This window comes from Pan paniscus, chromosome 1, assembly GCF_029289425.2.
Source record: "Pan paniscus chromosome 1, NHGRI_mPanPan1-v2.0_pri, whole genome shotgun sequence".
Lineage (NCBI taxonomy): Eukaryota > Metazoa > Chordata > Mammalia > Primates > Hominidae > Pan > Pan paniscus.
The window spans coordinates 175290859-175316743 of NC_073249.2; the positions used below are offsets into that span (position 1 = coordinate 175290859).

At 43.2% G+C, this 25885-nt stretch overlaps 1 protein-coding gene and 1 pseudogene across 3 annotated transcripts in view; one reads left to right on the forward strand and one right to left on the reverse strand.

Moving 5' to 3' along the window:
* Positions 1–25885, reverse strand: part of OSBPL9 (oxysterol binding protein like 9) — a 275275-nt gene that overhangs the window by 217801 nt on the left and 31589 nt on the right. For all 3 annotated transcript variants that reach the window (XM_063607656.1, XM_057298908.2, XM_063607654.1), the window contains one exon: positions 1523–1662. The gene's annotated coding sequence lies outside the window, so the exon portion shown is untranslated. Of the gene's footprint in view, positions 1–1522; positions 1663–25885 lie in introns of those variants that run through there.
* Positions 1373–25138, forward strand: LOC129397918 (calreticulin-like; annotated as a pseudogene).

The following is a 25885-nucleotide window of genomic DNA, read 5'->3' on the forward strand; positions in this document are numbered from 1 at the left end:
GTCCCCTGGGTCTCATAAGGGGAAACAGTTGAGTCATCAGACGTGAGTAATAGGAGCTGACAGAGCCAGCTCAGGGTGGTCTTACTGGATGTGTGTTGATGTGGGATATTCATAGGTAGAGATAAGGTAATAAACCTAGATATTGGGGGCTGGGCACGGTGGCTCACGCCTGTAATCCTAGCACTTTGGGAGGCCGAGGCAGGCGGATCACTTGAGGTCAGGAATTCGAAACCAGACCGGCCAACATGGTGAAACCGCATCTCTACTAAAAATACAAAAAAAAAAATTAGCCGGGTGAGGTGGCGGGCACCTGTAATCCCAGCTACTCAGGAGTCTAAGGCAGGAGAATCCCTTGAACCTGGGAGGCTGAGGTTGCAGTGAGTTGAGATCAGGCCACTGCACTCCAGCCTGGGAGACAGAGCAAGACTCCGTCTCAAAAAAATGAAACAAACAAACAAAACCTAGATATTGGGGAGTGGGAGTAGAGAACTATCCATTGAACTACAAGGAGAAGATCTTATAAAGTTTACCCTGAAGGCCTCTTCCAGCTCAAGCTGCCAAATTGCCCTGTGACTCTGGGACCCACAGTGGGCCCAGGAAATGGGAGTCAGCAACTCTGAAGCATAAAATCAGAAAGGCACTGAACATTTGGTTGGAGTGCCAAGACCCAAGAAGAATGCCTCTTTGTCTATATGCCATCCATGCCAAAGCAAAACAAATTTATCGGCATCTCCTTGAAACTACAAGAAAGAGATTAAAAAGTTTAAGAAACAGAACAGGGTAAATGGAAATTGATTGCTCATTGTCATCATTACTAATTCAAGAAGGTATAAAATGTTGTTGCTAATCTCTTCACTTGGTGAGCTGATTTTATTATTTTACTAAACATAAATATGTATAAGGGATGAGTCCCTCTAAGCACATTTTTCCATCTACTTTTATGAGAATAAATGTTTCATGCCTTTCTTTTGTTTTTGTTTTTGTCTATGATCACCCAACCACCAAATTCATTTCCTTTATTATTATTATTTTTTTGATACAGAGTCTCGCTCTGTTGCACAGGCTGGAGTGCAATGGTGCATTCTCGGCTCACTGCAACCTCTGCCTCCCGGGTTCAAGCGATTCTTCTGCCTCAGCCTCCTGAGTAGCTGGGACTACAGGCATCCACCACCGCGCCTGGCTAATTTTTTTATATTTTTAGTAGAGACAGGGTTTCACCATATTGGCCAGGCTGGTCTCGAACACCTGACCTTGTGATCTGCCCACCTTGGCCTCCTAAAGTGTTGGGATTACAGGCATGAGCCACCGCGCCCGGCCTGTTTCATGCCTTTCAACCATACATTCCCATGGTGATTTTCAGCTCTTAATTGTCATGGAGGAGGGTGAAGTAGGATATTAAAGTAGAAGTGCCTCAACTACTTGGTATTCAAGCCACTCCCCATGATAATACACAAATAGTGGGATTCAGACAATTGGACAATGAAAGGAATTTCAGGACTATCAGAGTCATCCCTTGACATACCTTTACCGTTCCTGTAAGTCTTGGTCAGTATTAGCTGCATTTTGTCTTTACGTTCTTTTTTTCTCCTTTACTCATAGATGAATGGAAAAAACGATGGGTGCAGTCTAAACATCAGCCAGATTATGGTAAATTTCAGCTCGCTGCAGGAAAATTTTATGGAGACAAAGAAAAAGATAAAGGTAAATACTGGAACTCAGTATTAGCACATATAATTATTGTATATTAATATACTAATTGATTGGGAAAATTCTGACTTTTATTCAACTGTTTTTGTCTGTGATATCACCCAATCACCAAATTCATTTCCTTTTTTTTTTTTTTTTTGAGATGGAGTCTCGCTCTGTTGCTCAGACTGGAGTGCAATGGTGCAATCTCGGCTCACTGCAACCTCCGCCTCCCGGGTTCAAGCGATTCTCCTGCCTCAGCCTCCTGAGGAGTTGGGACTAAAGGCTCATGCCACCCTGCTCAGCTAATGTTTATATTTGTAGTAGAGACGGGGTCTCACCATGTTGGCCAGGATGGTCTCCATCTCTTGACCTTGTGATCTGCCCGCCTTAGCCTCCCAAAGTGCTGGGATTACAGGTGTGAACCACCGTGCCTGGCCTTTTTTTTTTTTTTTTTTTTTTGAGATGGAGTTTCATGCTTGTTTCCCAGGCTGAAGTGCAATGGTACAATCTCGGCTCACCACAACCTTGGCCTCCCAGGTTCAAGTGATTCTCCTGCCTTAGCCTCCCAAGTAGCTGGGATTACAGGCATGCACTACCATGCCCGGCTAATTTTGTATTTTTAGTAGAGACAGGGTTTCACTATGTTGGTCAGGCTCATCTCAAATTCCCAACCTCAGGTGATCTGTCCGCCTCTGCCTCCCAAAATGTTGGGATTATAGGTGTGAGCCACTGCACCCGACCTTTTTTTTTTTTTGGAGATGGAGTCTCACTCTGTCACCCAGGCTGTAGTGTAGTGGCACGATCTTGGCTCACTGCAACCTCTGCCTCCCTGGTTCAAGCGATTCTCTGGCCTCAGCCTCCCAAGTAGCTGGGACTACAGGCATGTGCCATCACACCCAGCTAATTTTTGTATTTTTAGTAGAGACAGGATTTCACCATGTTAGTCAGACTGGTCTCAAACTCCTCATCTCAGGTGATCCGCTCACCTCGGCCTCCCACATTGCTGGGATTACAGGCGTGAGTGCCACTGTGCCTGGCCCACCCAATTCATTTCTGTTTCCTAAAATAAAAAATTAGTAGATGGAGTGCTCACTTTGGCAGCACATATACTAAAAAAATTAGCAGATGGAAAAGAATGAACTCTCCACAAATATAATATGTCCATTCATTGAATAACAGGAGTTCAAAACTAAGCCCTTCCACAAATCCCCGTTAGTCTTCCTAACAACTTTAATATGTGATTACTATTATTTTCCCAGTTTTTCAGAGGAGCCTCAGAGAGGTTATTTGCCCAAGGCTATATACACAGCTGGCAAGAGGTAGAATCTGATTCTGGATCTGACTGTAGGGACTATATTCATTACTGCTGGACTATGCTGCTTTCCCCAACCCCCTAGGATTTTAAAAATAGCACGCTGCACTTGAAACAGGGGAAGGCACTGTATAACATCCAAATGTTCTTCTTCCCTAGAGGAGCTTAGTGTGACGGAGAGAGGAGCAGACAGACCTAGGGCTAACTCCCATGACTTACTAGCCGCATAATTTCGGCAATTCTTATTTCTCTGAGCTTCAATACTAGATGGAGATAATAACCATTGCCTGCCATGCTCATTAGACAGGGCTTTTGTTAAGAGCCAAATAACATTGTGGAGGAAGGGTGAGCTCTGAGCACAAGTTCTGCAGGATTGGGTTTTTTGTCTGAGAAAGCTTTTGTCCTCTAAGTAGAATTCATTGATCTTTCCCTGAAGTGATTTCCTATCTTCTTCCTCCTGGCTACTGTTATGAATCTCATTTTCATATTGATTAAAGGAGAGAATTATGAACTGGCTTGAGAATCTTAAATTTTAAATCCACTCTGGAAAACTGTTCCCAGAGTATTAAACGGTATTAAAGGGAAAACCATTTCCAGAGTAGAGAGAAATTGGAGACAGCGTGACCCACGGGAAGCTGTGCCTTGGTGATGCCAGTGAGGGTAGTCTGCTCAGCCACTCATCTCCTCTCAGTGTGGTTTCTTGGTTGTTGTCCCTCACATTGTATCCCACTCAGGTTCATTGGATTCCTCCTAGTTCTTTAGAAGAGTCCTGGGTTACAAAAGAGGCTCAGAGAGAAGGCAGGTGGAATTGAGCTACAAAGTAGGGTTTGGCAGAATAGAGACTCAAAACTTGGTCTGGCCTGCAGGTTCGGTGCTCTTTGTCTTATGCACACGCCCTCCTCCGTGAAGTCTTCCCTGGTTACTCTAGCTGTTCTTGGGGTCTTTGGGGAAGTAAGCATACTTTGTTCAATTTTGTTTTGTTTTGATTAAGACAGGGTCTTGCTCTGTCACCCAGGCTGGAGTGCAATGGTGTGATCGAAGCTCACTGCAGCCTCAAACTCCTGGGCCCAAATGCTTCTCCCACCTCAGCCTCTGGAGTAGCTGGGACTACAGGCATGTACCACCATCCCCAACTAATTTTTAATTTTTTTTGCAAAGACAAGGTCTCATTATGTTGCCCATGCTGGTCTTAAACTCCTGGCCTCAAGCAGTCCTCCTGCCCTGACATACTAAAGTACTGGAATTAGAGGCATGAACCACCATGCCAGGCCAAGCATATTATTTAAAATGTAGGCAACTCCTAACATAATGTCAGACATGAAAGTGTTTACCACAGAGCCTGGTGTACAATAAGTGCTCTTGAGATGTCTGAATCAGGACCTGTGATTCTTCTGTGTAATTTAACACATACTTATTGAGTCTTTCTTCTATGTCAGGTCCTGTTCCGGATTCAGGGAATATAAAGATGCCCCTGTTCTTCAGAAGCTAAAAATTATTCAAAGAGACTGAAATAAACCTAGTTTCAACATAGTGTGACCCAGGAAAGTACAGAGAGCTGTGGGATCATAAGGAAGGACCCAGCCGGGTGTGGTGACTCACGCCTGTCAGGAGTTCGAGACCAGCCTGGCCAACATGGTGAAACCCCATCTCTACTAAAAATACAAAATTAGCCGGGCGTGGTGGCGGGCATCTATAATCCCAGCCACTTGGGAGGCTGAGGCAGGAGAATCATTTGAACCTGGGAGGCGGAGGTTGCAGTGAGCCGAGATTATGCCACTGCACTCCAGCCTGGCGACAGAGCAAGACTCTGTCTCCAAAAAAAAAAAGGAACCTCACCAAGTACGAATAATGATAGCCCCTTACATTTTATGTTGACAGTTTACAAAGTACTTCTCAGATCTCTTACTCACTTGACCTTCACCCGGAATCCTATGAGATAGGAATAATTCTCCACGTTTTGCTGATATGGAACTGAGACTCAGAGAGTTAACAGAGCCCTAACCAGTAAGCTGGGCAGCAGCATGGAATAATAGAAAGACCACTAGCCTGGAGGCCAGGACACTTGGCTTGTATGGCATGATTTCATTTGTGACTCTGTCATCTTGAGTAAGTAACCTTTCCTCCCTGGGGCTTGGTCTGCTCATCTATAAAGTAATGTGGTTAGACTAGAAAGGCTCTGAGATCTATTATTACCCTGATACTCTCTGGAGGAAGAAGTAAAGTCTTATAGTTGAAGATGGGGGCTCTAGAATTAAATGAACTGGTTGAGTGATCCTGCACAAGTGAAATAGCCTCAATGGCTTCATGATAAAGCAGAGAAATTAGGAGAACCCACTTCATGGGGTTATTATGAAGATTAAGTACAGTAGTAATATATGTGAATGAAACACATTGGTAACGAGTAAGTGTTCAGTGAATGTTAGCAGTGATTACTATTTGATCTACGAGGCTATGTTAGAAAGATGTCCGGAAAGTGCAGGGGCTCTTTCTACCACAGCATTTTTGTATGGTAGAATCTCATTCTGGTCACCCAGGGGAGCCTCGGAAAAACAGGCCTTTGTTTTGTAAAGTTGTAGAACAGTCTTCAAGTATCTCTTGAAAATCAGAGGTAGCGTGGTATGCAGAAAGAATCAGACAAACATGGCTTAGAATTCCAGCTTGGCTCCTTACTAGCTATGTGGCCCTAGGCAGGTGACTCACCTCCTTATGACTCAGCCTCCTGATCGTAAAGTGGAGATAATACTCATTTTGCAGGGTTGCTCTGAGGCTTGAATAAAAGTATGTGTGCAAAGCTTTCAGCACAGGTATGGAAGAAAATACCAGAGATTGGTGAGGTCAAGTGCTGGATCTCTCTGGCTGCTTTTTGGGTATTTAAGCCTGAAGACTCTGTGCTTTCTGCTTCTAGGTCTCCAAACCAGTGAACATGCCAAGTTTTATGCCTTCTCAACCAGGTTGAAGCATTCAGCAATGAGAATGAGACCTTGGTGTTTCAGTTTTCAGTAAAACACAAGCAAAGGAAGTATTGTGGTGGCGGATATGTAAAACTCTTTCCTGCCACCCTGAACCAGGAGGATATGCACTCAGGACCCAAGTATTACATCATGTTTGGTAAGCTCTCTGATAGCAGCCACTGTCAGCTCCATTAGGTCCTAATGACAGCCACTGTCGTTGTTGAAAACGCTCAGATTCACTTGGAACAGAAAATGTCTAATATGATAACTCCACCCCTGCCTCCATGTGGTAGGACTCTTCAAAGACCTGAAAAAAGCAACTCTAAACCTGAATGTTAATATAAGTAAACCACAGAGGTGGGGAGGCACATGGTACCATATTAAGAAATCTATAGCACAGGGAGACATTTTCCAGTTCTCAGAAGAGGAGAAGGAGGTCATCAGCTACGTAGACCCTCTCACAGGTACACTACAATAAGGCATTTACTCTGCCTCAGTGAGAGAAAGGCACAGGAGGTCAAGGAAGTGACCTTTTTTTAGCATCTGAAATGTGTCCAGAGTGTTGTATCTGTAACCTAAATATGTAACTAGGCCTCCTTGGGGCAGTCCAGATCTTACTTAAGCACGTGTGTGTTTTGGATAGTCAGAGAGTGGTAACATGGGAGGTAAGGTTGAAAATTAAGTTAAGGCTGGGTGCAGTGGCTCACACCTGTAATTCCAGCACTGTGGGTGGCGGGGGGCTGAGGCGGGTAGATCACTTGAGGTCAGGAGTTCGAGAGCATCCTGGCCAACATGGTGAAACCCCATCTCTACTGAAAATACAAACATTAGCCGGGCATGGTGACTAGCACCTGTAATACCAGGCAGGATAATTGCTTGAACCTGGGAGATGGAGGTTGTAGTGAGCCGAGATTGCACCACTGCACTCTAGCCTGGCTGATAGAGCAAGACTCCGTCTCGAGAAAAAGAAAAATTAGCCAGGTGTGGTGGCGGGAGCCTGTAATTCCAGCTACTCAGGAGGCTGAGGCAGCAGAATTGCTTGAACCTGGGAAGCAGAGGTTGCAGTGAGCTGAGGTTGCACCACCACACTCCAGCCTGGGCGACAGCCTGGGTGACAGAGTGAGACTCTGAGACTCCGTCTCAAAAAAAAGAAAAGAAAAGAAAATTATGTTAAATCTATTCCCAACTGTTGGCAGATAAGGCTTTCTGGGCTCAGAGACACTGATGATCTCTAGAGTTCCCTCTAGAGTTTTTACAAAGCATAAAGAGCCCCAGGCTCTGTTTCTAGGTAGCCTTGGGTTTGAATACCAACAATGCTACTTACTAGCTGTTTGTCTTTGAGCTACCTGCTTAACTGTTCTGAGCCACAATTTTCCCAGCTAAAAGTGGGGGATAGTAACACCTACTTGTTGTAAGAATTAAATGACATGGTATAAAATGCCTGACACAGAAGGGGTTTCTGGTTGGGTTTGGTCAATGGGAGCCCTGGGAGATCAGAGATGGAAAAGAGAGTTGTGTTCCTCAACTGAAAGTCAGCTTCTCTCTTGCCTGTCTTTTCCACAGGATTCTTTCTTCCAGGCTCTGGCAAGCACTCCTTCTAGCCCCTTTAGGCCTAGGGGTAGAACCCCATTGTTGCTAGCCCTGAGCATAGCACTATACTTTATGTTTTCACAATGTCCTGCCCCAACCTTTGTAAATAGTCCTTTTATTAAATCCTTCTCAAATAATCCCAAATTTGATTGTGCCATCTATATCCTGCTGGGACTCTGATTAATACACATGCTGTGTTTGTCTTGGGTCTTGGCCTTAGACCAGGCAAACTGCCTTAAAGCTATGTGAAATTATGCTTTGGGGTTTAATTTCCAGGCCCTGACGTTTGTGGCTTTGGCAACAACAAAGTACAGGTCATCCCTCATTACCGAGAGAAATACCATGAGAACAAGACCATCAAGTGCAGGGTGAGTGTGTGCTGGTCCTCAGCCAAGGGGGAAGGAGATGCATTTTATATGTGTTATCTCATTTAATTCTTACAAAATCCTATAAATTAAATACTGTCATCTCCATTTTACAGGTTAAAAAGTAGATCTAGAGAAATGCTGTAAATTGCAGGATTTCATAAAGGAGCAGTTGATCCAAAAGCCTAAGAAGTTATATGAGGTCCTCCTGTGGAACAATGCTTGGCATAGCCCAGTTCCCCACTGCTAGACATGGGAGAGGATGGGGGAGGGAGGGAGTGTTGGACTTAGAAATGGGGATGGGGAGTCAGTTTATCATAGTAACATCAAGTTAGAGACACCTAGGTTGGCTAGAGGATAGTAGGTGGATTTCATCAGCAACTCAACAGGGATTCAAATACTAACTCTGTGTTGGGCCTTAGGCTGGGGACAGAGTGGGCCAGACATGGCCTTTGACTTCACAGAACTCACAGTCAATGAAGGTAAGAGTCAAGCAAAGTGACTACCTAGTATGCTGGGCATCTGTGGGAGCACAGAAGAGGACCCCTACCCAACCTGGAGGCTAAGGAAATACTTCTTAGATAAGAGTTCTCCTGAGCTGCACTTCAGAAGATGAACATGACTTGATCTTGTGAAGTGATAAGACAATTTTAGGGAGAATTGAATTCTTAGAAAAGATAATCACAGGAGGAAAGTCACAGCGACTTGAGAAAGAGTAGCACTGCAAGTGGAAGCATGGAGAGAGGCAGGAACCGAGCCTAGAAAAGCCCACAGGAGTCATTGGCAAATGAGTGTTTCACACCCAAGGCCTTCTTTAGCAAGACTGTATAAAGGCTGTACCATGCAGGAGCTCTCTGAGATCCTCCTCTGGGGCAGACCTCATGCTGGAAGCTGCAGACACAACAGACAAATCATATATGACACCTGCTCACAGTCTAGTGGGACAGGCAGAAAGACAGGTAAGATCAGAGAATGATGGGAGCTGCAGTGCAGGGAAGGATGAAGGCTAGGGAGACCAGAGGAGTGTGTACTAGGAGAAGAGGCCCACAATCCATATAGGGTTAACCAGAAAAATGGGTTAAAGAGTGTGGTAAGGTTTGTTTGTGACTATGTGGGTGGTGGCATTCAGGGAACTGAGGGTCTGGTGCATTTAATGCTTGGGATCTAAAGATGTTCAAAATGGAACTGAAATATTCCCCCATTCCCTTTATAGATCAATAAAGACCCTCACCTGTACACTCTGATTATTCGCCCCAATGCTACTTATGAGGTTAAAATTGACAACCAGCAGGTGGCAGCTGGGGCTCTGGAGGAGGACTGGGACTTCTTGCCTCCCAGGAAAATAAAAGACCCTATGCCCAGAAACCAAAGAAATGGGATGAACGCCTGCACATAGAGGATCTGGAAGACAAGAAACCTGAGATCAGAGGGCATTTGGCTGGGAAGCAGGTGGGATCTCAGCTGTGGAGATAGGAGAAGGAGGCTGGGAATGATGGAGCAGAGACTGGGGACATCAATCCCTCAAGGTGGTGTTCAGCTAGATATTGTTTTCCAAAGAGGCATGGAGGGAAGAGGGCAGCCATTCACCTTTGTTGGGGATCCAGCAGCCTCTGTGAACAATGTGTTATGATCCCTGTTTTGTGGATAAGGAAACTGATGCTTAGAAAATGAAGTAACTTGCCCAAGCAAATATGTGTTAGAACCAAGATTTGAACCTACATCTTTTTGACTCTTAAGTTATCAATATGGGGAATGTGTGGAGTATACTCATTGGCTCATTATTATACTCATTGGCTCATTATTATTATTCTGGGAAGCTGTACTGGATATAGCTATGAATAGAACAACCCTTGCCCTCTAGGGATTCTGAATATAGTAAGGGAGGCAGATAAGAAAACAAAGATCAAAATATGTGATCAGTGCTGAGAGCCAGGGAGGCAAGCCAGTGAGAGCCCAAAAGCGGATCCCAGCCCAGCCTGAGTTGAGGTGTAGGCAGTGGTCTGAGAAAGAGAAGGAAATGCTTGAGTGAGTGAGTTACCCTAAGAGTTGGAAACATAAACTCTGGGGTCAGGCTGATATGGGTTTGAGCACCACCTTTTTCTAACTATGGGACCCCATCCTACTAGCAGTTAACTCTGCACAAGGAATATAACTGCTGTGAAAGTCAACTTCACAAACAGGGATTATTTTAATACTTACCTGTGAAGGTTACTGTGAAGATTAAATGAGCTAATAAAAAATACATAATGTAGTGTCTGGTATATAGGAAGTCCTTAATGTATGGCCTTTATATGTTAATAATATGCTGAATTTCAAATAATAGATTTATTAGAGAAAAGTAAGAGGGAAACTGGGGTGGAGGGAAGACATTCCAGACCCAGGGAACAGCAGGAGCAAAGGCACAGTGGTTAGTTAGGAAATAACATGGTGTGTAAAAAACTGAAAGCAGTAGTTCAGCATTTGGGGAACATAAGGTTCAAGGTGGGGCATGGTAGGAGATAAGGTTGGAAAGGTCTGTTGGAGCCAGGCCAGGAAGGGCCTCACCCACCACATTGCTACTCTGCAGGTCAGAGCAGAGTCAGTGTCATGCAGAAGAGATGCTTGAGGTCAGGCAGGGGTCAGCATGGGACCAGGTAACTGGAGTCCAGCCCCTAAAGAGAGGCCTGCAGAGAGATGGGCAGTTGCCTAGCCATGTGTAGGGAGATTTAGCAAAGGGCCCCAATCCTTGGTGGAGGGAGGTGTAGTAAGGGAATTAAGGCAGATGATCAGGCAAAGTGTCTGGGCCTTCAGCACCATGGAAAAATAAGGGGCTGGGTTGCTGCCATGCCCAGAAGGCAGGCTTAGGGTAGGAAGACTAAACATGGACCCTCCCCTCCTGGTGAGGACCATGCACCTGATGTAGTCAGGGTTGGCTTGGCTCAAGGACTTGCAGAGAGTAGAGAGGCTGCAGGCCTCTATGCTCCCTGTTGAGTGGAACAAGGGAAGATGGAAACTGATTAAATCAACAGGGCACTGTCACAACTATAGCCCCCAGGATAGGATGCTGTCTGTCTTAGGAATCATAAAACAGCTGGAACAGGCTAGGAACCAGAGAACTTTCCCAATCACAATTGTGTTGAATGACTGTGAGTTTGGTGGGCTGGCATAGAAGCCTTCAGTCATTCTGGACAAATGGTCACAACCAAAGCAAACTGCCAGGCAGGCAGAGCAAAGCCTTGGAGGCTCCACAGCATAGAAATATAAAAGTTGGGGTAGGCTGTTTTTGATCTTGTAGATCTCTGTCTTAGGAAATCAGAGGGTCCTGGGGTACAAGGAAGGACTGACACAGGCCTGGGAGCATACTGGGATACAAAGCAGGTCACCAAGAGGCCTTCAAGAAGAGGGACCTAGGCTAAAATACCTATTATAACAATAAGGGCCCCTGATTGTGGGGGAGGGTGTGGCCAGAGACAAGGGAAATTCCCATCTTACTTAAGCTTAAAGAACTCAAGGTCAAAATGATAGTGAACCCAGAGGAGGGATTGGAAGTGCTTAAAGCCTCTTTCTTTTCTGCCCTGCATTTGTTTACAGGTCCTGAGCTGGACCTTCATATAGATGATGATGGGAGGGGGCAGAGGGAAGGAGCCAGGTCCAGCCTGACAGCACTCTGGACCCCCGTTTTCTTTTCTTTTCTTTTCTTTTCCTTTCTTTTTTCTTTCTTTCTTTCTTTCTTTCTTTTTTTTTTTTTTTGAGATGATTTCGCTCTGTCACCCAGGCTAGAGTGCAATGGCATGATCATGGCTCACTGTGACCTCTGCCTCCTGGGCTCAGATCCTCCCACCAGGTGCATGCCACCACACTTGCCTAATTTTTAAAGTTCTTTGGGGTAGGGATGGGGTCTCACTATATTGCCCAGGCTGGTCTTGAACTCCTGGGCTCAAGCAGTCCTCCCACGTTGGCCTCCAAAGTGCTGGGATTACAGATGTGAGCCACCACGCCCAGCCTGGACCCCAGTTTTTTCTCAGCCTACGCATCTATCTTCATGAAGGAACATTTCATTTTAGGACTGGGAAGACTTTGAATACATCCTGGATCCAGAAGCCAAGAAGCCAGATAACTGGAATGAGGCTATGGATGGGGAGTGGGAAAGGCCTCTGATACCAAATCCGAAGTATAAGGTGAGGGGGGTCTCTCTTTACAATGGGTGTGAGAAATGAGACAAAAGACATGTAAACGCTAATTGATGAAACAGAAATTCTGAGATCCTGTGGTCATCTTCCCTTCCCCTAAACCCCGCAAATAAGACTGTACCCTCATCTGAGCCCTGCTCACAGGGCTATGCCTACGTAGGACAGGGTGGGCTGGTAAAGGCCAACTTTGACAGGTATAGGGCCAGGCAGCCCTGGGCCTGGAGTTTGTCCAGAGTGGTGGAAAGCAGCCAGTCACAGGAATGTGGTCAAAATAGGACATGGGTTTGGGGTCAGGAACTGGAAGTCTTAGAAATAGGCCAGAAGGAGAAAGGGTGTACATGAATGAGCCAAAAATGCAAGGGGTAGGGACACTTTTTATTTTATTTATTTATTCATTTATTTTGAGACAGAGCGTTGCTCTGTCACCCAGGCTGCAGTGCAGTGACGTGATCTCGGCTTACTGCAACCTCCACCTCCTGGGCTCAAGAGATTCTCATGCCTCAGCCTCCCGAGTAGCTGGGACTACAGGCACTTGCCACCACGCCTGGCTAATTTTTTGTATTTGCAGTAGAGACGTGGTTTCACTCTATTGGCCAGGCTGGTTTTGAATTCCTGACCTCAAGCGATCTGCCTGCCTTTGCCTCCCAAAGTGCTAGGATTACAGGAGTGAACCACTGCACCCAGCCAAGGGACACTTATTTTTAAGAGCTAACTCCTGACCTCATGTTAGAAGCAAGAAGAACGAAAGGAATCAGTGTCAAATTGTCCAGAGGTAAAACTGACTGAAGCAAGCATGATTTTATTTGGCCACAGTATCCTACACTACACACCAGGAAGAGAATGGCCTCAACTGCCAGGATACTCAGATAATATTCTCTGAGAAGCTACATTTTCTTTATTTCATGAATGAGCTGGTGCAGACATGGGGCCAAGCTCAGAATGGGTCCCTGCCACCTCGCTTGGCTTCCTCTGAGTAGCAAGGGGAATTTGAAAGAATCTTGTGCATTAACTCAAAGAAAGGGAAAGAAGCTCCTGGAATCCTTCTCTGAATCCTTATGTCTAATACACAACTGCCTTATAAATCAATTGGTGTATTAGTCCATTCTTGCATTGCTATAAAGAAATACCTGAGACTGGGTAATTTATAAAGAAAAGAGGCTTAATTGGCTCATGGGTCTGCAGGCTATAGCTATACAGAAAGCATGGCAGCATCAGCTTCTGGGGAGGCCTCAGGTGTCCACTGTGATGGCGGAAAGTGATGGCAGGGTGTCTCACACAGTGGGAGCAGGAGCAAGAGAGAAAGGGGGGAGGTGCTACACAATTTAAAAGTAACCAGATCTCATGATAACTCACTCACTATGCAGTACCAAGGGGGGATCGTGCTAAACCATTTATGAGAACTCTGCCCCCATGATCCAATCACCTCCCACCAGGCCTCACCTCCAACACTGGGGATTACAATTTAACATGAGATTTGGGTGGGGACACGGATCCAAACCATATCAATTGGCCTTTCTGATTGCATGAGATCAGAAGAATGACAAAATACTAGTGCCTTGTTCACTGTTTGGTTCTTTGCTTAGGGAGAATGGAAACCTTGGATCATTGAAAATCCCAATTACCAGGGGGAGTAGATTCATCCCAAAATAGACAACCCTAAATATAAGCCTGACGCCACCATTTGTCACTATTATAACATTAGTGTTCTCAGCCTGGACCTTTAGCAGGTAAAGCCCTCTGGGCTCAGAGCCACTGAGCCACAGTCTCTCAGTTTTCACAAAGTAGAAAGAGCCTCAGGCTGGAAATCACAAGACTTGAGTAAGTCTTGGTCTTTATAAGCCTCAGACTGCTGATCTTTTAAATGAGGGCAGTCATATTCTTCCTAATAATTATAAGTTACTAAAATTTACTGAGTCCCTCTCATGTACCAAATGCTGTATTAAAGACTTTGCATATGCCATTTAATTTTCACTAGCAAGTCTCCTACTTGTTTTTTTTATTTTGGAAAAATTTAATATATTCTCTATTGTTAAGTACACCAGATGCTGGACTTCTGAAACAACAATTGTACTTCAGCATAATTGCATTTTCTACATTTTTTCTGTTCATGTTGCTTGTTCCTCTGATTTACCTAGAATCAGTGAATCTGAAAAACAAAAAGATTCTTTAAGCACCTGGTAAATTTCAGGTCCCACATTAGAAAATGAGCAAGCATCAATAATATTGATGGGGGTGAAAATATGACACTGTGAAAGTCTCCTACTTCTAAATGTGAAAAGGAGACTCAGAAAAGTTAAATAATTTGCCTGAAGACATACATCTGTTAAGGTAAGTAGAAAAGCTAGAATTTAAGTACAGTTCTTTTTGTGTTTGTTTGAGACAGAGTCTCACTTACTCTGTCACCCATGCTGGAGTGCAGTGATGCAATTTCAGCTCACTGCAACCTTTGCCTCCTGGGTTCAAGTGATTCTCCTGGCTCAGCCTCCCGAGTAGCTGGGACTACAGGCATGCACCACTACGCCTGCCTAATTTTTCTATTTTTAGTAGAGACAGGGTTTCACCATGTTGGCTAGGCTGGTCTCCAACTCCTGACCTCAAGTGATCCACTGCCTCGGCCTGGGATTACAATCGTGAGCCACCGTGCCCGGCTGAGTGCAGGTCTTTCTGATGTCAGATTCAAAGTTCAAATACTTTACGCTGCTTCTGCTGGTCCTACGTGATCCTTGGAGGTGCTTCTAGGGATAAAGGGAAATCAGAGATGTGGTAAAACTCTGAAACATTAAAATTCCCGGACAGATGTTAGGGGTGATTGCCCCAGCCATGATGATAAGTCCTGACCCAGCTTCCCTCTCTCTGCCAGTCTTCTTTCCTTTAATTGGAAGGTAAAGAGGAGGGGACCAATACTCCAGCCTTTAAAAAGTTGTTGTCCTCTCCATCTCTTTCTTCTCTGAGACTTATTACGAAAGATGGGGAGGACTCCTCCCCAAATCAGGAGAAAAGAGAGTGCCTCAAGGCCCCAGAGTAAAGGCCTTGGCCATGATTCCTCCCAGGAGTCTGTTAGAAACTATAATCTACAAAGTCCTGGATGAAGAATTCCCCTGGAGAGGAAGGGAACTCACTTTTGTTAAACACTGGCCTGGGGTGAGTGCTTTACCTACATTACCTCCTCAAATTCTCACAACTCTATAAGGTAAGTACTATTATCTCTTATTATTTCCTCATTTTATGTTTGAGAGAATTGAGACTCAGAAACACCAAGCGACATGTCCAAGAGCACACAGCTAACACATGGTAGAGACACGATTCAAATATAGGTCTGTCAGCCTCTAAAGCCTTTGCTGTAATGATTACACCCACTGTACAACAGAGCCTCTGGAAGCCACAGCCACCTGTCCTTGGGTATATCCTGCAAAGTCCCATGGCAACGTGTCTCGGTGTCTCTGATCAGTGATTTCTACAGTTCAGAGCCACCGAAGGTTTCTGACAGACGCCCTCTATTTGAAGCTTTCTTGGTTTGTTTATTTATTTTCTACTTTATTTATTTATACTTTCTTGCTTCTCTGGCTTATGAAGACCAACATAGGAGTACAAGGAGGTCATGTATGTAAATAACCAGGAGCATGTGTTGGGGAGTGGGGAAGGGTTCAGAAGAAAAGGAAGGAAGGGAGAAAGGGACACATTGTATCTTTCTTTTCTTTTCTTCCTATCTAATTTGAAGAATGTGGATACGCTTTGCATTGTTATTATTTTTTTTACAGTTGTCTCTTTTTAATACATAAGGAGAACTTTCTACATCTTGTAAACATATGTGATCATATTAATATGCCTAATCTGATTATTTCATTAAAATGCTTATCCCCCCACTGAAAACATTAAGGTACACATTTTAAACTGTATCTTTGTTCATATACAAAATTAAAAGTATTTGACACTAATTGCTCTGGGTTCTATCAACCTCTGTAAGCAGGCAAACCTTAGTATTTGAAGAATTTAAACCATGCCAGAGGAGTGCTTCTCAAACTTTAACATGCATATGAATAAAATGGGGGGTCTTATTAAAATACAGATACTGATCCAGTAGGTCTGCAGTGAAGCCCAAGAGACTACATTTCTAAAACTCCAGCATTGTCTCTTAATTTTGCGAGGAGTGTGTGTGTGTGTGTGTGTGTGTGTGTGTGTGTGTATGTGTGTGTGTGTCTGTATTTTAAAGAGACAGAGAGAGAGAGAATTCTGCACAATGCTGACATTACCCTTGCGAGCATGTTTTCTTCTAACTTCTAATCGGGTCTGACACTCACAGGTCCTACTCCACCATCCCCCCGCAACCCCCGCCCCCACACTCAGCCAGCCCAGAACATCCAGGTTACCACGGGGTCCCTGCCCTTTATTGGAAATCCAAGTGACTCTCAGTATGGAGATGGGTGGGAATTCCCTCACCTTCCCCTGCCCCAATTTCCAGCCTTCAGATGCTCTGGCAGCCCAGATCCCCTCCCCATCCCTCCTTGGTCCCAGCCTAGTAAGATGGTCAACTTTCCTGCCTAATCCCTGACCCCTCCTGTTCCCTGTTCTGACACCTCCAAACACAACCCCTTTACCTTTTTTTCTTTGGTGGAAGTGACTGCATTGTTTTTAGTTGTTGTTGTTTGTTTTGTTTTTTAAATCAGCACAGAGGCTGGGAGGAGATGGTAGAGAACAAAGAAAATTTTCCTCTTACCATTGGAACTCCTTATGATCTTTGAAGGAATGAGTATAGTCTAGCCACAATGAGTATAACCTAGTCATAATGTCATCACCCAATGGGTTCATCTAACCCACTGCCCAGAAAAGCCGGGGCACTGAGAACAGCAAGTTTTCACAACAGAGAGTTTAATAAATGCAGAGCTCACTAAGCGGAAGGATAGGAATTTATTATTACTCATATTAGCCTCTCTGAAAATTTGGAGGCTAGGATTTTTTTAAGGATAGCTTGGCAGGCGGGGGGCTAGGGAATGGGGAATGCCAATTGGTTGGGTGGAGGGTGAAATCAGAGAGTCAAAGCTGTCCCCTTGAGCTGAGTCAGTTCCTGGGTGGGGGTCACAAGACCAGATGAGCCAGTTTATCAATTTGGGTAGTGCCAGCTGCACTCTGCATCAGAATGCAGAGTCGGAAAAATACCTCAAATACCAATCTTAGGTTTTACAATAGTGATGTTATCTATAGGAGAATTGGGGAGGTGGCCTCTGGCTGCATGACTCCTGAGTCATAATTTCTATTTTGTTAGTTTACAAAGGCAGTCTGGTCCCCAAGCAAGGAAGGAGGGGGTTTGTTTCGGGAAGGGGCTGTTATTGTCTTTTTTTTTTTTTTTTTTTGAGACGGAGTCTGGCTCTGTCACCCAGGCTGGAGTGCAGTGGCACAATCTCGGCTCACTGCAAGCTCCGCCTCCTGGGTTCACACCATTCTCCTGCCTCAGCCTCCCAAGTAGTTGGGACTACAGGCGCCCTCCACTACGCCTGGCTAATTTTTTGTATTTTTAGTAGAGAGGGGGTTTCACCATGTTAGCCAGGATGGTCTTGATCTCCTGACCTCGTGATCTGCCCGCCTTGGCCTCCCAAAGTGCTAGGATTACAGGAGTGATTTTTTTTTTTTTAATTAGATTATAAACTAAATTTCTCCTGTAGTTAGTTTGGCCTATGGCCAGGAATGAACAAGGGCAGTTTGGAGGTTAGAAGCAAGATAGAGTTGGTTAGGTCAGATTTCTTTCACTGTCACAATTTTCCTATGTCAGATTTTTCTCACTGTCATAATTTTTGCAAAGGTGGTTTCAATAATACAAAGCACATTGATATCCCTTACATCATATGGTCTGTGCCATAGCCCTGTGAGGCCAAGAGGGTAGGACTTACCGTTGCCATTTTACTGATGAGAACACTGAGGACTCAGAGAGGAGACTTGATTTGTCAGGGCCCATCTCTAACAAGTGCCCAAACCTATACTCTTTACATGTTATTACTCAAGTGGGATAGCACAGGTAACTTTCAATGAATTCCTTAGGGCCTTAGGCTTTAGTCGAACACAGTTCACAGTTCTTTTACAGAGAAGATACAAGTAGACCATGATTACCAGTTAGGATGCAGAACTGGCACTCTCATAGCCCATGAGTTTAATGTAAGGGCAATGGGGGCAAAGGGGCACTAAAAAGACCAGAGAGATTAGGAGTAGTTCTCGTGAAAGTAGGGAAAATGGAAAAGTCAACAAATAGGCAGTTCTCCTAGCAAGACTGCTGACAACTCAAAAAAATCCCAAAGGTAAGAAAATATCTTAAAGATGCAGAAGGAATTTTAAAAACCAATTGTTAAAAAATGGCTCCTAGCAAAATAGTTATCTCTATTCAAAGTGGCTATTTTATCACTTGTCTTTCTCTTGGAGGCAAGGTTGGTTGGGTAACGTAAGCCAAATAAAAGCCTTTCTTATTAAAAACAAGAAAACTTTTTTGGCCATGAAACAGTAAGGCAGGGTTTTTTGTTTTTGTTTTCAATTTTTAGTTTTTGTGGGTACACAGTAGGTATATATACTTATGGGGTACATGAGATATTTTGATACAGGCATGCAACTTGTAATAATCACATCAGGGTAAATGGGGTATCCATCACCTCAAGCATTTACCCTGTCTTTGTGTTACAAACAGTCCCATTACACTCTTTTAGTTGTTTTTAAATGTATAATAAATTACTGTTGTCTATAGCCATCTTTTGTGCTATCAAATACTAGATCTTATTCATTCTTAGTTTGAGATATATATATACATATATGTGTATATACACACACATGTGTATATACACATATATGTGTATATATACATATATACACATATATGTGTATGTATACATATGTACACATATATGTATACATATATACACATATATGTATACATATGTGTATACATATATACACATATGTATACATATGTATACATATATACACATATGTATACATATGTATACATATATACATATATGTATACATATATGTATACATATATGTGTATATATACACATATATGTATACATATGTATACATATATGTATATATACACATATATGTGTACATATGTATACGTATATGTGTATATACACATATATGTGTACATATGTATACATATATGTATATATGTGTACATATGTATACATATATGTATATATGTATACATATGTATACATATATGTATATATGTGTACATATGTATACATATATGTATATATGTATACATATGTATACATATATGTATATATGTATATATGTATACATATATGTATATATGTATACATATGTATACATATATGTATATATGTATATATGTATACATATATGTATATATACACATATATGTATATATACACATATATATGTATGTGTATATATATACTTTTTTTTTTTTCTTTGAGACAGAGTCTCACTCTGTCATCCAAACTGGAGTGCAGTGGTGAGATCTCTGCTCACTGCAACCTCTGCCTCCCAGGTTCAAGCATTTCTCCTGCCTCAGCCTCCCAATTAGCTGGGATTACAGGCATCTGCCACCATGCCCAGCTAATTTTTTGTATTTTTAGCAGAGACAGGGTTTCACCAGGTTGGCCAGGCTGGTCTCAAAGTCCTGACCTCGGCCTCCCAAAGTTCTGAAATTACCTAATTATGTTTTTGTACCCATTAACCATCTCCACTACTCATAGCACCCTACCCCCAGCTCCACTCTCACCCTTCCCAGTCTCTGGTAACTATCATTCTGCTCTCTATCTCCATGAGTTCAAGGCAGGGGTTTTTTCAAAGCCTAGGGAGGGACATGGGATTACTCATGCTACAGACTTTCCAGTTGGTTATACAAATACTCCCATGAAATTGACTTCATGATTTATTTAACTTACTGCAAAAGTAAAAAATTATAAAATGACCATCATTTTGCCCTTTTTGAAACATACTCAGGTACTGAAAAGTTATGATAATAACCACTAGTGTCTATTGGGTGACAATTAACTGCTAGACCGTGTGCTTTACATATATTATCGCTAATTCTCATGAAACTACTGTCAGGGAGTTATTATTTTCCCTACTTTACTTATAGGGACTAGGCTTACAGGGTTGAGCAAACTTGCCCGAGATCACACAGCTAGTATGTGGTTGAGCTGGTCTGACTCCATGACTTGTGTTCTTTGTATTCTGTTCCTTTCTCATTCAATAAACAAACATGGAAAATATTACATATGATGGATTTCATTAATCTTTTCCTTCCATTGTAAATATTAAAAATGTTATTTTAAAAAAAATAGAGAACTATAGTACATGATCTACATCGTGTAGAATCTGGCTGGGCACAGTGGCTTACACCTGTAATCCCAGCACTTTGGGAGGCCAAGGCGGGCGGATCATTTGAGGTCAGGAGTTCAAAACCAGCCTGACCAACATGGTGAAACCCTGTCTCTACTAAAATACAAAAAAAAATTAGCCGGGCATGGTGGCACATGCCTGTAATCTCAGATACTCAGGAGGCTGAGGCAGGAGAATCACTTGAACCAAGGAGGTGGAGGTTGCAGTGAGCCAAGATCATGCCACTGCACTCCAGCCTGGGCGACAGAGCAAGACTCCCTCTCAAAAAATAAAAATAAAATAAAAAAAGAATCTTAAATTCTGCTTGCATTTCTTGTTGAACCTTTTCCTTTTACTATGGTCTTTTAGTTTTTCTGATTAAGGAGAGAACCTTTTTTTTTGCCCAGGCTGGAGTGCAATGGCGCTATCTCAGCTCACTGCAACCTCCAGCTCCCTAGTTCAAGGGATTTTCCTGCCTCAGCCTCCCGAGTAGCTGGGATTACAGGCACGTGCCACCATGCCCAGCTAATTTTTGTATTTTTAGTAGAGACAGGGTTTCGCCATGTTGGTCAGGCTGGTCTCGAACTCCTGACCTCATGATCCGCCCGCCTCGGCCTCCCAAAGTTCTGGGATTACAGGGGTGAGCCAATGCGCCCAGCCACCTTTTTAAAGGCATCTATATGTAAGTATCATCAGAAGTAGGCACTATCAATCTGAGCTGGGGCAAGAGCCCGTGGGCACCAATTTGGAGGCTAGCAGAGTGATAAAAGTTACTTCACAACCTTCTAAAATAGTGTTCAGAGGCATAAGGAGCATAGATTCTTGGGAAACTAAATTAACTTTGTTCTAGAGCAGATCAGCTAGGGCAGTACAGGATTTTGGACCCTCTGTTATTAATAACCCTTGTATTTCCTTGTCTAACCCAAATTATTGATTACAACCTCTGGGCCAGTAGCCTGGGAATATGCATTTAGCAAGGGTCTCCAGGTGCTTTTTAAGCCCTTCGACATTTAGGCACCTAGTTTTAATAATCCTGTTGTTTTCACTTCAACAGGTAAAATCTGGCAGCATCTTTGACAATTTCCTTCTTACAAATGATGAAGAGTTTGCTCAAAAAGTTAGAAATAAGACCTGGGGAATGTCTGACTCCTCAGTTGTTCACTATTCTTTGCAGTTCAAAAATCAGCCGCATAGTCTTTGTCTCGTTTTTGGTCACTCGGCCCTGAGAGGTGGGAGAAAGAACTCATGTTCACTAGACATCTATAATTGTGTACTTGTGACTCTGTCAGCATTTTCCAAACGCTATCCCACTTAGTCCTAAAACAACCCAGCAAGACAGATATTATTACTTCCATTTTTCAGGTGTAGAAACTGAAATTCAGAGTATAAAGTACCCAAAGTCATCCGCAGCCTTTGACTTGTTGAAGTTTTGCCTTCCATTTTGAGTCACAAACTATGAGTCTCTTATATTTTTCTTTATAGTTTTACTCTTCATGTTTATTAAATTTTTAACCATCTAGAGTCTACTCTTGTATAGGATGTAGAATTGTTGAAATATGTTAATTATACTATCCAAGCCTTGCTGTCTCAGTTTCTGAGAGGAGGATGTTCAAGTCTTCAGCTACAGTTATGCATCTGTTTTTCCCTGCAGTTTCTCTCTCTCTCTCCCTCTGTGTGTGTATGTATATGTATTTATATTTATACCTGTATCTGTAAGAGACAGAGTCTTCCTGTGTCTGCACAGAGTGCAGTGGTGTGATTGTGACTCACTGCTGCTTCGAACTCCTGGGCTCAAGCAATCCTCCCACGTTAGCCTCTCGAGTAGCTAGGACTACAGAAGTGCAGAAGTGTGCCACCACATCCAGCTAACTTAAAAACAAATTTTTTTTGGCCAGGTGCGGTGGCTTACGCCTGTAATCCCAACAGTTTGGGAGGCTGAGGCGGGTGGATCACCTGAGGTCAGGAGTTTGAGACCAGCCTGAACAACATGGAGAAACCCCTGTCTCTATTAAAAACACAAAATTAGCCAGGTGTGGTGGCGGATGTCTGTAATCCCAGGTACTTGGGAGGCTGAGGCAGGAGAATCGCTTGAACACGGGAGGCGGAGGTTGCAGTGAGCCGAGATGCGCCATTGCACTCCAGCCTGGCAACAAGAGTGAAACTCTGTCTCAAAAAAAAAAAATTTTTTTTTAGAGATGGGATCTTGCTATGTTGCCCAGGCTGGTTTCAAACTCCTGGCCTCTCATGCTCCTTTTGTGTGTCAGACTATCTGCTCTAGTGCATTGATCTAGAAGGGAGCTACTGAGCTCATTTTCTTTTTTTTTGTTTGTTTTGTTTTGGTTTCTGTTGTCGTTGAGACAGGGTCTTGCTTCTTGGCCCAGGCTGGGGTGTGGTGGTGAGAATACAGCTCACTACAGACTCACCTCCCCAGGCTCAAGTGATTCTCCTGCCTCAGCCTCCCAAGTAGCTGAGACTACAAATGCATGCCACCATGCCAGGTTAATTTTTTTTAACGTTTTTGTAGAGATGGGGTCTTGCCGTGTTGTCCAGGCTGGTCTGTAACTCCTGGGTTCAAGCAATCCACCTGCCTCAGCCTCCCAAAGTGTTGGGATTACAGAAAATAGGCTCAGGCTCAGGATGGCTACGAGAAAGAAGGAAGGTAATGAGTGCTGTTTGTTTACCAGCTTCCCCGGCCTCCTAGAACTATTTTGTGGGTGGAGTGATACTTGGGGCAGTGGCCTCATGACCCTGACAAGCTCTATCCAGATGTTCTGGTTCTGCAGGAAGGTCCATTCAAAAGCAGGTTTGTGGCCAATACTTGATTACCCAATAGGCAGATTAAGCTTATGCTTAAAGCACCTGCAAAAACACAGGCACAAAAAAAAGTTTGTTTGTTTTTTTAAAGAACTTTGATACTTAGTATTTCCTTTAAAAAAAAATGGAAAGACCAGGTATGGTGGCCCACGACTATAATCCCAGCACTTTGGGAGGCTGAGGCGGGTGGATCACTAGGTCAGGAGTTCAAGACAAGCCTGGCCAAGATGGTGAAACCCCACCTCTACTAAAAATAAAAAAATTAGCCGGGCATGGTGGTGGGTGCCTGTAATCCCAGCTACTAGGGAGGCTGAGACAGGAGAATCACTTGAACCTGGGAGGCGGAGGTTGCAGTGAGCTGAGATTGGACCACTGCACTCCAATCTGGGCAACAGCATGAGCCACCGTCTAAAAAAAAAATTGAAGTAGTCATTCTGGGAAAAATTATTAGACCTTGTAATACTTTTTAGTCTGGTTTTGTCTTGTTTTACTTTGGGATTATATCTAAAATTGTTTTGTGAAGGTACTTTTTCATATTGGTTAAGAGTTTGAATTTTGGAGCTAGACTGCTTGAGTTCAAATCCAGGCTCCATTATGTATTAGCTGTATGAACTTAGGCAAGTTATTTAACTGCTCTTCATCTATAAGTGGAGAATAATGATAGCCTCTATCTTATAAGTTCCTGGTATATAGTAAGCGCTCAATACATGGTACCTATTATTATTAAACCATACATTCACTTGACAAGTACTTGAGTACCTGTTCAAAGCACTGTTGTAAGTGCTGGTGTTATAGTGGTGAAATAAAACAGAGAAGTTTCTACCTTCATGGGGCTTACTTTCAGTTTGAGGAGACCAACAAGAAAAGTATAAGGAAGTCTGAACCTCAGATCGCTCATCTAGAAAGTAGAACAAGTAACAAACCTCATAATTTGCTGTGAGGAATATACATAACGTGTGTAGATTGCCTATTATAGCACTGTGGTTAGCAATGCAGTAGGCATTCAACAAATATTTGCTAAATTGGAACCAATTTTATTTACGAACAAACTACACACACACACACACACACACATATTTCTATTCACCCTACACATGCTGAAACTTTGTATGTAAATAAACACTATCCTGGAAATCTGAAGACTGTTGGAAGGCTGGACACGGTGTCTCACACCTGTAATCCCAGCACTCTGGAAGGCTGAGGTAGGTGGATCTCCTGAGCTTAGGAGTTCAAGACCAGCCTAAGCAACATAGTGAACCCCCATCCCTATGAAAAATACAAAAAAAAAAAATTAGCCCGGTGTAGTGGCATGTGCCTGTAGTCCCAGCTACTCAGGAGGCTGAGGTGGGAGGACCCCTTGAGCCCAGGAGGCGGAGGTTGCATTGAGCCAAGATGACACCATTGCACTCCAGCTTGGATGACAGAGTAAGACCCTGTCTCAAAAAATAAATAAGTAAGTAAATAAATAAATAAATAAATAAATAAATAAATAAATAAATGACTGTTGGAAGATGCCAGATATTTCTAAAGTTGGTTAACTTTGTTTATACTATCTGTAAATTATTTTGAAATTCTACATTCTAAACGGGACCTAAGAGAAGCAATGGAGAGAACTTTATGAAGAAATTGAAAAAAGAAAGCAGGCAGAAGAGGCCAAGAAGTAAAAGGAAACGGATGAAGAAAAGGAAGATGGCATTTGGGGAATTGAAGAAGAGGGAAATGAATTGGATCCCACTACAGAGCCAGGAAATGACAGGCAGATGCAGGAACATGATGCTGACAGAGCGTTTCTGGGTAAAAATGAGGAAGTCCTTGTTGACCAGAAGGGTGAACTGTAACTGGGATTGTGGAGGCAAATGTTAGAAGGAGAAATATTCATGAGGTTGGTACAATTTGGGGAGCAAAATAACTTACTTTTTTGAAATAAACTTTGGATTTGTATTTCCATCCCGCTCCCTTTGCTCTGTGTGACCTGGGGAAAGTCACACTGCCTCTTGGGGCTTCTGTTTCCTTATTAATGGAAAGGGAGTGATCATTTCTCTTTTATGAGGTTGTAGGGATTAAATGAACTAATGTATGTAAAGTGCCTGATACAAATAGGTAGTCAAAAAATGGTTGCTATCACTACTATCATTATTATGGTGTTTATGAAATTAGTTATCAGTAAATAAACTTCTGTATAAACTTAATCCTCACTTTCAATTTATCCCAGGACACCCAAGGATTTTATTTTGTTTAAATGTATGGGGCCAGGCACAGTGGCTCATGCCTGTAAGCCCAGCACTTTGGGAGGCTAAGGTGGGTCGATCACCTGAGGTCAGGAGTTTAAGACCAGCCTGGCTAATGTGGTGAAACCCTGTCTCTACTAAAAATACAAAAAATTAGCTGGGCTTGGTGGCGGGCACCTGTAATTCCAGCTACTTGGGAGGCTGAGGCAGGAGCACTGCTTGAACCTGGGAGGTGAAAGTTGCAGTGAGCCGAGATCGCACAACTGCACTCCAACCTGGGCAACAGAGCGAGACTCCGTCTCAAAAAATAAATAAAATAAAATAAAAACGTATGTATTGGTATTTACTAAGCAGTGCTGATGGTTATACTTGTGGACAGATGATGTTTTCCTCTTGCAGATGTATCAAGCACTTAACAACTAGATTTCCCCCT